The sequence below is a fragment of the Astatotilapia calliptera genome, chromosome 5, assembly GCF_964374335.1.
Source record: "Astatotilapia calliptera chromosome 5, fAstCal68.1, whole genome shotgun sequence".
Classification (NCBI taxonomy): Eukaryota; Metazoa; Chordata; class Actinopteri; order Cichliformes; family Cichlidae; genus Astatotilapia; species Astatotilapia calliptera.
In genome coordinates this window covers 33,010,550-33,021,579 of record NC_137426.1, presented here as the reverse complement: position 1 = coordinate 33,021,579, position 11,030 = coordinate 33,010,550, and the positions used below count along the sequence as shown (strand labels likewise).

Genomic DNA, 11,030 nt, shown 5'->3' with positions numbered 1-11,030 from the left:
AACAGTTTTGAACCAAGCCTGGAACGAGTTTGTAACGGTGGGCGCCTCAAACAGAGGAATCATATTAAGTTGCCCTCTACATAAACACGCTAAGTCGCCGTCGAAGAAGAGGAGCGCACTCATCAGAATTCAACATGCAAACAATATGCGTAATCACAGATCAGATCTGATTCGAGAGTTCCAAACAGGAACGTTCTTGAATGCTCGGTGATTCCGAGATGCTGCGGCTGATTGGCGGTGCGGCTGCAGGACGGAGGCGTGCCTCTCTGCTTAATTAACAGGGTAAATAAAGCCGGCTTGTGAAAATAGGGGTTAAGATTCTATCAGTGGAATTACTCAGCCATGAGACCACAGGAAGAGAGAGATCTTCGCGAGCTTAGGGTGATTTCACCAAATAATTAGTCTCAGCTAAAGCCTTTTGTACACAAAGATTACTGCCTGAGAGCACAAACAGCGTGCTCAACTCACTACCTCGCCAGCCATTCACTTCCAAATACCAGTTAACTCAATGTGGAAAGTGTGGAGGGGTAAAAAAACAGTACTGCGGGGGATGTGTTTGATATTGTGTTTGCCTTCCGTGGTAAACTCACAGATAAGGTGAGGTGTTCTCGTGTTACTATTTCCGACCTGCGCCGGCCATCGTCGACCTACCTGCAGGAAGCGTTTCTAATCATAATTATATCAAAGCGTCAGCATCACTAACAGCGCTGGAGGCCAGAAGCTGTAATGTGGTGAGGGTGCCAAGAAGGAGGCGAGGTCACCGTATCCTCTGAGCTGGGATAAGGGGGTGGGACCTAACTTCAGGTGTTGATCTATGCTCTCTACTGCTTTAAAAACCCTGAAGTGCGGGCCGGGGGAGGGGCCGTCTGAGATAAATTGAAAGGCTGTCTCTCTTGAGCTTCCCCACAGTGTGCTGTGCTGGAGAGAAACGGCCTTGTCAGTGGCATAAATCAAGCCCAGCTGTGGAGCGCAGACCCTGGATGCTAAAACTCACCGAATGCGGTGCGACTGCAGAAAAAAACCCTTCTCAGATGCTTCATGCAGCATCGTGACTAAACAAACTTACCTTCTATTTTCTCGTGACGCTGCATGCATCAAGGTTAACGGTCAATTAGAGATAAAGCAGGTATGCGCTTTAAAAAAAAAAAAAAATTTCCAGTCAAAGCTATTGGCAGACACTGGTGAGACAGGGACACCTGGGCATTTAGTTTTGACAATTCTCCGATATAGGTGTAATTGATATTGATTTTTTCCCCTAGTCAGACCTGTACCACTGACTCTCACCTTGTCGCATGGATCATTAGCTGCAGCAAATGATCAAAGCATTAGCAGATGGACAGAAGATGATTAACTTTGTGGTGGGCACAGCTTTAAAATGTGAAGCTGTGCCCACATAAATAGCATCAACAAAAGTGCCAAACTTTGATGAAATAGCAGCAGTTTGTCTATGACTACTCAACCTCGACATTTGTTTTTCTATCTTTTCTTTAGCTACATAAGCCATAGGCCCGTGGCAACTGACTGAGTAAGAGCCCATTAGAAGCTGTTGGATGAATATCAGTGAAATAGTGATATCCAGTAAATACACCACACCAGTACCAGTTGATGTTTAGGTTAAAAAAGTCTATATCCAAAACAGGCTGGTGTAGAAGAACCAAAAAGAAATCACTGCTTTAGTTTCAATGCAGCGACAACTGTCGATCAATCAAGATGATTGCTCAGGTCACCTGGTGGGATGCAACTTGTCTCCAAGCAGTTTCTGTGTGACTCAGACCGACTACAACCACTTACAGACAGATTGGTGAAGGTCTGAAAATAACTGCAGTCAAATTTCTAAATGCAGAAAAATTACCAACATGTTCGAATCAGTGTGAGTGAAGTCTGCACTGATGAGTGAAGCTCATTTGCAATGCATGCCTTTGCAGTAGGGGGCCAGACGTAACTGTCTGTCAGCTGGTTGTATTCCAGTTACATTGGCATATAAAAGCAGGTTGCTGAGGACCCATTTCACTCTGCTGTTAAACTGCCTCATTGTTCCTGGAGGAATTATTTAAATTCTGTTCCCGATCTGTGTGGTTCTAGACATCTCTCTGAACTTGAAAGGAAGTTGTTAATATGAATATCTGTGTATGTACATGCAATTTCTGCAGACTTACCACAATTAACTGCTATATTATCACAAACAGACTCCATGTAATTTCCAGCTTGATCCTATTCGTTTGCAAAATGGAAACAGACTGATAGCAGTCCAAGCTGCCTTATTAACGTTTTAATGGTGTTTTATCATTGAAGCAATCCCTTTAAAGGTAACAACAAAATAATGGCTGTGCTATAATTTCCAACCACAGGACTTCAAACACAATTTTGGGGACTGGTGATGGGTGAATACATTTTGGTGCAATATATTTGATGAGACAGTCTCGAAAGCGTCCCCCAGACCGACGGTGCCATCACCATTGATGGCGAGCCACTGATCAAAGTCACCCAATTCAAATATCTCGGGTCCCTTGTCACCTCAGACTGCAAAACCCTACCAGACGCCAGAGCCTGTGTGAACGCAGCGTGGATGAAGTGGCGTCAGGTCACTGGAGTCCAGTGCGACAAGAGGATGCCAATCTACCTCAAGGCGAAAGTCTACAAGTCGATTGTGCTCCCAGTGGCATTCTACAGGTCAGCGTCCTAGCTAGCGACCACCAAGCATAAGCAAGTTCTTCACACAATGGAGATGAAGATGCTAAGGTGGCCGCTGGGTCTCACACGACATGACCTGGGTGGCAACAGGACACGGCGAAGACCAAAACAGCACTGGATGAATCAAAAATGACATGAAGGCTGCAAACGTCACACTGGAAGATGCTCTGGAAGATGAAGTGGAGGAAGGACTGCAAAACAGCGGACCGTGCATCGAGCGGGACATGAACCACTAGGAAGGAGACATTTGATGAGACCGTTTAAGCAAAATATTTTTGTAGTTGCACTTCCTGTACACTCGTCTCACGGCTGACTTCTCAGAGTTTCCGTGACGACCTGGCTCCAGGTCATATGACACCTTCACTGTTGAGGTTTTTGTTCAGTATCCAGAAAGATGAATTTTAACACATCATAAAGTTGTAAAATTGGGAAATTGAGGCTGTAAACATGCTTTTCAATGCATATAAAGTTAAGCATTTTGACATGGGAGGCAATCAAGACTGACTCATGTTTGAAACCAGAGGTCATTAGAAGAAGGGTACTTTTTGGCAATTACATGTGGCTTCATTTTTCAGTCCCAGAGGTTGTGCTTTGAATGTAACATGTGACTGTTGTCAGAAGGTGGAAGCAATGGGCCTGTCAGCTACAATAAAACACAAAAGTTATTGGAGCAGTGAAAAAGAAAAATATCCAAAACCTAAGACAGCTGCCAAATATATATGCATGCAACATCTTCCAGAAATGAATGAAAAATGAACACATTTGTGCACAGTTAGAGAGAAAGGTCCAATTCCTCTAAAAAAGCAGGAAAAATGAATGTATCGTGATTATTTAAGTTTAGATTCAGCTCAATAATCCAGTGACCAAAGGCCTAACATAGAGTACTAAACGATTAACTGCCATACCACAAACATGACTTCTTACTACAGTGCTGCATAATGAGGAACCAATGTGTTAAATGTAACATGCTTTTCATGCTGTTCACCATTAAAGATGACACACACAAAACTAGAGTGAAAGCAGAGAAATATACCTGTTAGCTGTGCCTTACATGTGCTGCTGAGTCAGTGCTGAGCCTCATCGTAATAAAACGCTAGGTTGCCAAAAAGCACAAATCACTCTCTGTGTGTGTTAGACGTTATTAAGCAGCTCAATTACCCAACCAGTTTACCCTACAAGTCTTTAAACTATATAAACAAACAAAAAAACCACCAAAAACGGTACCTTCCACAAAATTACCATCAATCGTGTAGAAAACACCCGCCTGACAGGAGATCTTTTGAAGGTGTCACTCAAAGCTCAGCAACAATATAACAAGCGCCTTTGTGACCGCTCTTTGCAGGGAGCTCTTGCTTTAAGACAGAGCAAATGATTAAGAATGATGGACACAAAATAAGCACTCGCTCTCCAAGTCTCAACAAAGACACTCTACGCAACCCGAGGCAGAGTTATGTGCTGATCGTATATATTTTTTTCCTATTTAGCTCCATTACCAGTGGAGTAAGTTGCAGACAGTACTTGAAAGACTTTCCTTTTGGTTCACTGTGTATTGACACTTGTCTCCAGGGCACCGGTTAGAATTAAAGCTTCTTTGGCAATATTGTAGCTTTATAAAAACGTGGCCAGGGGACAAAGGGGTGCTGAGCTGCAGTGCAAGTATTAATCTCTTACTCTATGAAATGCACACTACTGCTACAGCTCCAATGTGAATTACCATAATGTAAGCAGGGAAATGCCAAGTTTTTTTCCACATAGCTTCAACAGCAAGGATGGATCCTTCTTTTATTTCCTTTTTATTTCTGTGTGTGTGGCTTTTTTTTTGACAGGCACAGGAATTATACTTCTGTTTTCAACATTATAAAGTAGTTCTAGCTAAAGTTTGTTGAGCCATTTGAATACTGGATGTTTTGTCCCTGGGAAGTGCTTGTTGGGTCTATTTCCCAAGTAACGAGTAAAAATCAAATATGGATGCAGTTCAGCAGTAAAGAGAAAAGGTACGTATAATCCCAAGCATCCCCAGCCACGAAAATGCTGTTAAACTATCAGTGCTAAAAAAAACCTTAAAAACTAACTAAAACCTCCTAGCTTAAACATACTTTATGCGCGCGCACACACACACACACACACACACACACACACACACACACACACACACACACACCACACACACACACACACACACACACACACACACACACACACACACACACACACACACACACACACACCACTGTAGTGTCTGAGGACATTGGTGCAAATGAATCCTCTCAGAATAAATGTTGTGTATAAGTGTGCATTTTTTATAGGAAGGTGTCTTAATGAAGCAACCTGATTGAGAACATCTTAATTCCCGCCAGTGGAACATGATGTGATTGTGCTGGTAATTGCACTGCAAGGCGAGGGAGTTTATCTGCATGGGCCGCACGGTGGGCGTTGTGTACGCGCTTCCAGAGGATTCCTTTAATCGCAAAGTGCTCCGATGGTTTATTCCCCTTCCAGAGATATTCATCTCCACTCGTGTGCTGAGGGATCTTTTCAGGAATAAAGAGCACACACATGTTCCACAGGAAATTGTCAGAGGAACCAAGATGGATTACTCATGCTGCGCTGGCGGATTCTCACTTTGAAAAATGATATCAGCCACTGTCTTCCAGATAAAAATAATCCCGGCGAGCAGTACATGGGATGCAGACGGGTAAAAAGGGCTCTGACCTAATCTCGGCAAACATCTCGGAATTCACTTTATCGCACTTCAGAGTGTTATTTGAGTTTAGTGAAAAGCGGGATTCTTGTCAGGCACGGCTTTTATAACCCTCCCCCTCCTGCTCTGAAGAGCAAAAAGTGCTAATTAAGCAAATGTTGAGTCAGACTGATAGATGACTGACAATGTATGGCACTGCGTGATGGGAAATAGTGACAGCTTAAAGGATATATTCTGCCTGTGAGTGATGCTGTGGGCCGCGAGAGGTAGCGGCACAATAGCGGCAAGGCAAATTGATCTACAAATCATTTTGATGGTCTCCAAATACAACAGCAAAATCAATTAATGCCTGTGATCATGACTGACAAGCGAGGGCCGAAGAACATTAAGTCAGCGCCCTTCAACACCGATCACCTTTACAGGGAGTCAAAGAGGCATCAGAGGCATGTTAAATTCCTCTCCTCTGGCTTTTTATCGCTCTTCTTCCTCCCAAACTCCGTTCTTGTTCTCTGCACACAATGACGGACATATGGTAATGCAGTCGTACATTATATCGTAATGCTCAGTAGTTCAGTAAAAGTTAAGTTGGCAAAATCCTTCCGAAGCATCATTCCTGGAAATTTAGACACACCAGCAAGCGTAATGACTTGCCGCTACACTTAGCAACTCTTAAGATTGCTATTGATGCTAAAAAAAAAGAAAAGATGAAGACATATCATTTTAAAGAAATGTGTCAGTGAATTATTTTAGGACACGAAGCACAGACTGCTTTTTGTGCATCTTTGATACAAGAATAACAAAAATATATACAGATACCACACACTCACCCCTGTCCCCTGCCATTGTGCAGTTAACAATGACAGTGGCATAGACATGGTTTTCACATCCTCCGTTTGTTGATGTTGATGTTTGATGGTTGCATACAAAAGATTGTGCGACTAAAGCCAACATGTCCCCAGGGAGAAAGAAGCGTTATCACAAATCCATGATCCATGAAATGCAGAGACTTGTTCTTATATTTGAGCGTAGGCCGACGGTGCCAGTGTTATATAAAATATAGGGAACGTACAAGAAAACTGACTGGTTTTATTTGATTATAAAACAACTTTACTTTGATAAAAGAAAGGCAGAGGATCCCTTTGTGCTTTTTTGCTGTTAAAGATAAAAAAAAGGTCTTTTAGAATTAGAGTTAGGGTTAATACTGTTTGAAGTGTTTGGCAAACAACAGTGGAGAACACGCATGGTTACCGGAAAATCTTTATTGTACTACAGGCATTTGGTGTATGTGCCTGGCTGAGGAGCCAGTGATGCAAAGCTGTGACCGAACGCCTTCAAGTCAGAATCCAGACGCAGTGATACTGTAGCGCTGTGGATATTTGGTCGGTCTGGTGTGACTGGTGAAAGAGTACAGTTTGTGACTGTACTGGGGGACAGATGAAAAACTGTCGGCCTTTGTCAGTCTCACACGTATGTTCGTGGAGAACCTGTAAATGACCTGATTCTCGGTCAAGTTCTTATGCGTAGTAGAGCAGCTAATGCTGTAATCTTAGGCAGCATGGTGGTAGAGTGGTTAGTACGCGACCATCAGACATCATTAACAAGATTTCTGGTTCTCTGGTTACCTGAGGTCTTTTTATGCAGAGTACATGTTCTCCTTGAATCTGCGCAGGTTTCGTTTTTAGTGCTTCAGCTTCCTCCACCAGTCCAAAGACATGCATGTTAGGTTAACAATTTTAAATTGGCTGTAGATATAAAGTAAATAAAGTGTTTATATAAACAGAATAAAGCACTGTATGAATGTATGGTTAAAATGCGACTTGTTGTCTAAAGCAAATATTTAATGAGACTAGAAAAAATCTATATAAAAGCGGGTACATTATTATTATTATTGTTACATAATTGCCACAATTTGAGGCTCATATAATATGCAAAAAGTGACACGCTGCACGGTTAAATTCTTCTTTTATTATTTAAAACAAATGTTTATTTGTAGAGTCACTGTGTTTGGGCTGCTGATGCAACCCAGTATCATAGAAAACGTACACTCAACAAAAATATAAACGCAACACCTTTGTTACTGCTCCCATTCCCCATGGGATGGACGTAGAGACCTAAAATTCATTCCAGATACACAATATAACCATCCCTCCCAAACAGTGGTCACAAATCAGTCCAAATGTGTGGTAGTGGGCACATCTGCTATATTGAGATAATCCATCCCACCTCACAGGTGTGCCACATCAGGATGCTGATCTGACATCATGAGTAGTGCACAGGTGTACCTCAGACTGCCCACAACAAAAGGCCACCCTGGAATGTGCAGTTTTTTGCGCTATTGGGGGTATGGGGACCCAGAACCGGTCAGTATCTGGTGTGACCACCATTTGCCTCATGCAGTGCAACACATCGTCGCATGGAGTCTATCAGATTGTCAATTGTGGCCTGTGGAATGTTGGTCCACTCCACTTCAATGGCTGTGCGAGGTTGTTGGATATTCGTGGGAACTGGTACACGCTGTCGTATACGCCGGTCAAGCACATCCCGAACATGCTCAATGGGTGACATGTCCGGTGAGTATGCTGGCCATGCAAGAACTGGGACATTCTCAGCTGCCATCTGCCCTGAACAATGTGAACCATGATTCATCCGTGAAGCGCACACCTCTCCAACGTGCCAGACGCCATCGAATGTGAGCATTTGCCCACACAAGTCTGTTACGGCGACGAGCTGGAGTCAGGTCAAGACCCCGATGAGGACGACGGGCATGCAGTTGAGCGTCCCTGAGACGGTTTCTGACAGTTTGTGCAGAAATTGTTTGGTTGTGCAAACCAATTGTTCCAGCAGCTGTCTGGGTGGCTGGTCTCAGACGATCTTGGAGGTGAACCTGCTGGATGTGGAGGTCCTGGGCTGGTGTGGTTACACGAGGTCTGCGGTTGTGAGGCCGGTTGGATGTGCTGCCATATTCTCTGAAACGCCTGTGGAGACGGCTTATGGTTGAGAAATGAACATTCAATGCACGGGCGACAGATCTGGTTGACATTCCTGCTGTCAGCATGCCAATTGCACGCTCCCTCATTGCTTGTGGCATCTGTGGCATTTTGCTGTGAGACAAAACTGCACATTCCAGGGTGGCCTTTTGTTGTGGGCAGTCTGAGGTACACCTGTGCACTACTCATGATGTCAGATCAGCATCCTGATGTGGCACACCTGTGAGGTGGGATGGATTATCTCAATATAGCAGATGTGCCCACTACCACACATTTGGACTGATTTGTGACCACTGTTTGGGAGGGATGGTTATATTGTGTATCTGGAATGAATTTTAGGTCTCTACGTCCATCCCATGGGGAATGGGAGCAGTAACAAAGGTGTTGCGTTTATATTTTTGTTGAGTGTATAATAGACACACTTGTCCACCGTGTCCATTTTACTCTTTGTCTTTCTAAAGCGTGAAACGTACACACATGCTGAAGTTGCAGTAAATTGCAGTAACGGCAGAGTGGGATATTTTATTTCAGTGTTTAAAGAGACACAGTGACTCTAAAAATGAACAATTTTTTAAATAGTAAAAAGAAGAATTTAACCATGCAGTGTGCAGTGTGTCACTATGCTTATATTCTTTGCTGTGTATTCAGGTTGACTCATATATTACTTCCTTGAATCATAAATGACTTTTTTGGAAGATAGTCTTGGGCACATGTTAGCTAACACTAGTGCTAACTAGCTAACTTGGTTAGCGCAATGGGTTTTGGCTAATTTTGGCTAGTGAGCAAATTTTTTATAAGAAAAACATCCTTCCTTCTTCCTTGGAGTTTAGTTAAATGCTGAACATGTAAATGACAACCATCTGCATAACTTATGCTAAACTCGGCTGACTTTAGGCCGCACACAAGCTATACACTAGTCACAAAGGCTAAAAGCAACCACATAGAGATGGTTGAGAGTATCGATTCAGGGACGAGCAAACTGCTGGTTTTAAACACCCTGTAAACTTGTTGATTTCTTCTCATTTTAACACAAGACTCTATAGTAGTTTTTTGAGCTAGGTTCAAGTGGGAAGTCTTATTTATTTATTTATTCATTTATTTATGGCACTTTTGTGTTGGCTTCATTTCTCGTCATACCGTTTGTCACAACAAGAAATGTTTTTTGTGAGTTGTTGCATAATGAATATTAGAGATGGACCCATCCGATATTACGTATCGGTATCGGTCCGATACTGACCTAAATTACTGGATCGGATATCGGAGAAAAATAAAAAATGTAATCCGATCCATTAAATATCACGAAAGCACCTCACAAAACTTGCAACGCGCCGTAACTCGCCTCAGAACGTTAGCAGTATGCATCACGTGATAGAGCGGCTGCCGCATGCGGGACCTGTCGTGGTCTGGATAGCATTTGGAGCTTCGCTAGCAACCCGGCATTTCATCTCCGACAAAGTTATCCCCGAGAGAAGTAAAGCAAGTGTGTAAGTCCATCTCTGAATGTTTGTAAAGCATTCCTGCGTTAAGCTTAACAAACGATATATGGAGCGACTGCCTCTCCTGCTGCTACTTCAATCATGAAACTGCTTAACGATCAGCTGATCGGCTTTTCTGTCGGGAGTCCGTGTCTCTGGTTTGTTTTTGGCCCACTTTGCACCAGAAAGAGGAAACCAGCGGCTAAACAACAGCAGCACGTTTAAGCTTGATCAGCTGTTGTTAGAATGTATTTAATATTACTTTCTACTCCAGGATCTTTTTCTACGTAGCTGACGCTGGTAACTGTGCAGGGGCGGATCTAGCAAAGTTTAGCCAGGGGGGCCGATAGGGCATTAACAGGGAAAAGGGGGCACAAAGACATACTTTTCTTTCTTATTCTCATTTAAAATGTCTAGCTTTTAATAAATAATTATCTGACACCCAAAGTTTTAATTTGATGCAAAATGAATAGAAGTCCATTACTGTATATAGTGACTATTAAGTCTAATATATATACCCTAGTAAGCTATAGTACTTTTTCCTTTGGGAAGGTACCATCTGTTCAGTCTGCAATTTTGTTGAAGAAAGATGTTGAATCTATTTAATATTTTAATATATTGAAAAATAATTGATTTCTGTGCATTTTTTTTCACACTGCATCAAATTAAGGTTGATTACGTCGATTAAGCATCATGAGGTGGAGCGTGAGGGGTGGTTCCCTATTTTTTATTTATTTATTTTTGTTGTTGCTGGGAGTTGGAACCCTATTAGTTAGGTTGCTTAATATATATGCTAAGTACTCTTTAAAATACCAGAATAGGGAGGATGGTGTAGGTTTAAGTTTATTAGATTGATCAGTGTTGCTGAACTATGAAATATTTTTTTTGCATACAGGTATAACAGAATAGCTTTAGTGTAGTTGTTGTTTTAAACTTGAGTATGAACTTATACAAAATGCAGCAAGATATTTAAAAAAAAAACTGTTTTGTTGAAACACACTATATCGGATTCATATCGGTATCGGCAGATATCCAAATTTATGATATCGGTATCGGACATAAAAAAGTGGTATCGTGCCATCTCTAATGAATATATTACACTTGGCCACACAGCCAAGCGCTGCTCCTGGGGGTGTGATACTATCACTAAAGTCCCATACACAACATAGCTCAACA

The 11,030-nt window shown here is 42.3% G+C and overlaps 1 protein-coding gene across 2 annotated transcripts in view; it reads right to left on the bottom strand.

Moving 5' to 3' along the window:
- The window catches only part of cntn4 (contactin 4), a 201,486-nt gene that overhangs the window by 34,620 nt on the left and 155,836 nt on the right, over positions 1-11,030 (bottom strand). The window lies entirely within an intron of this gene.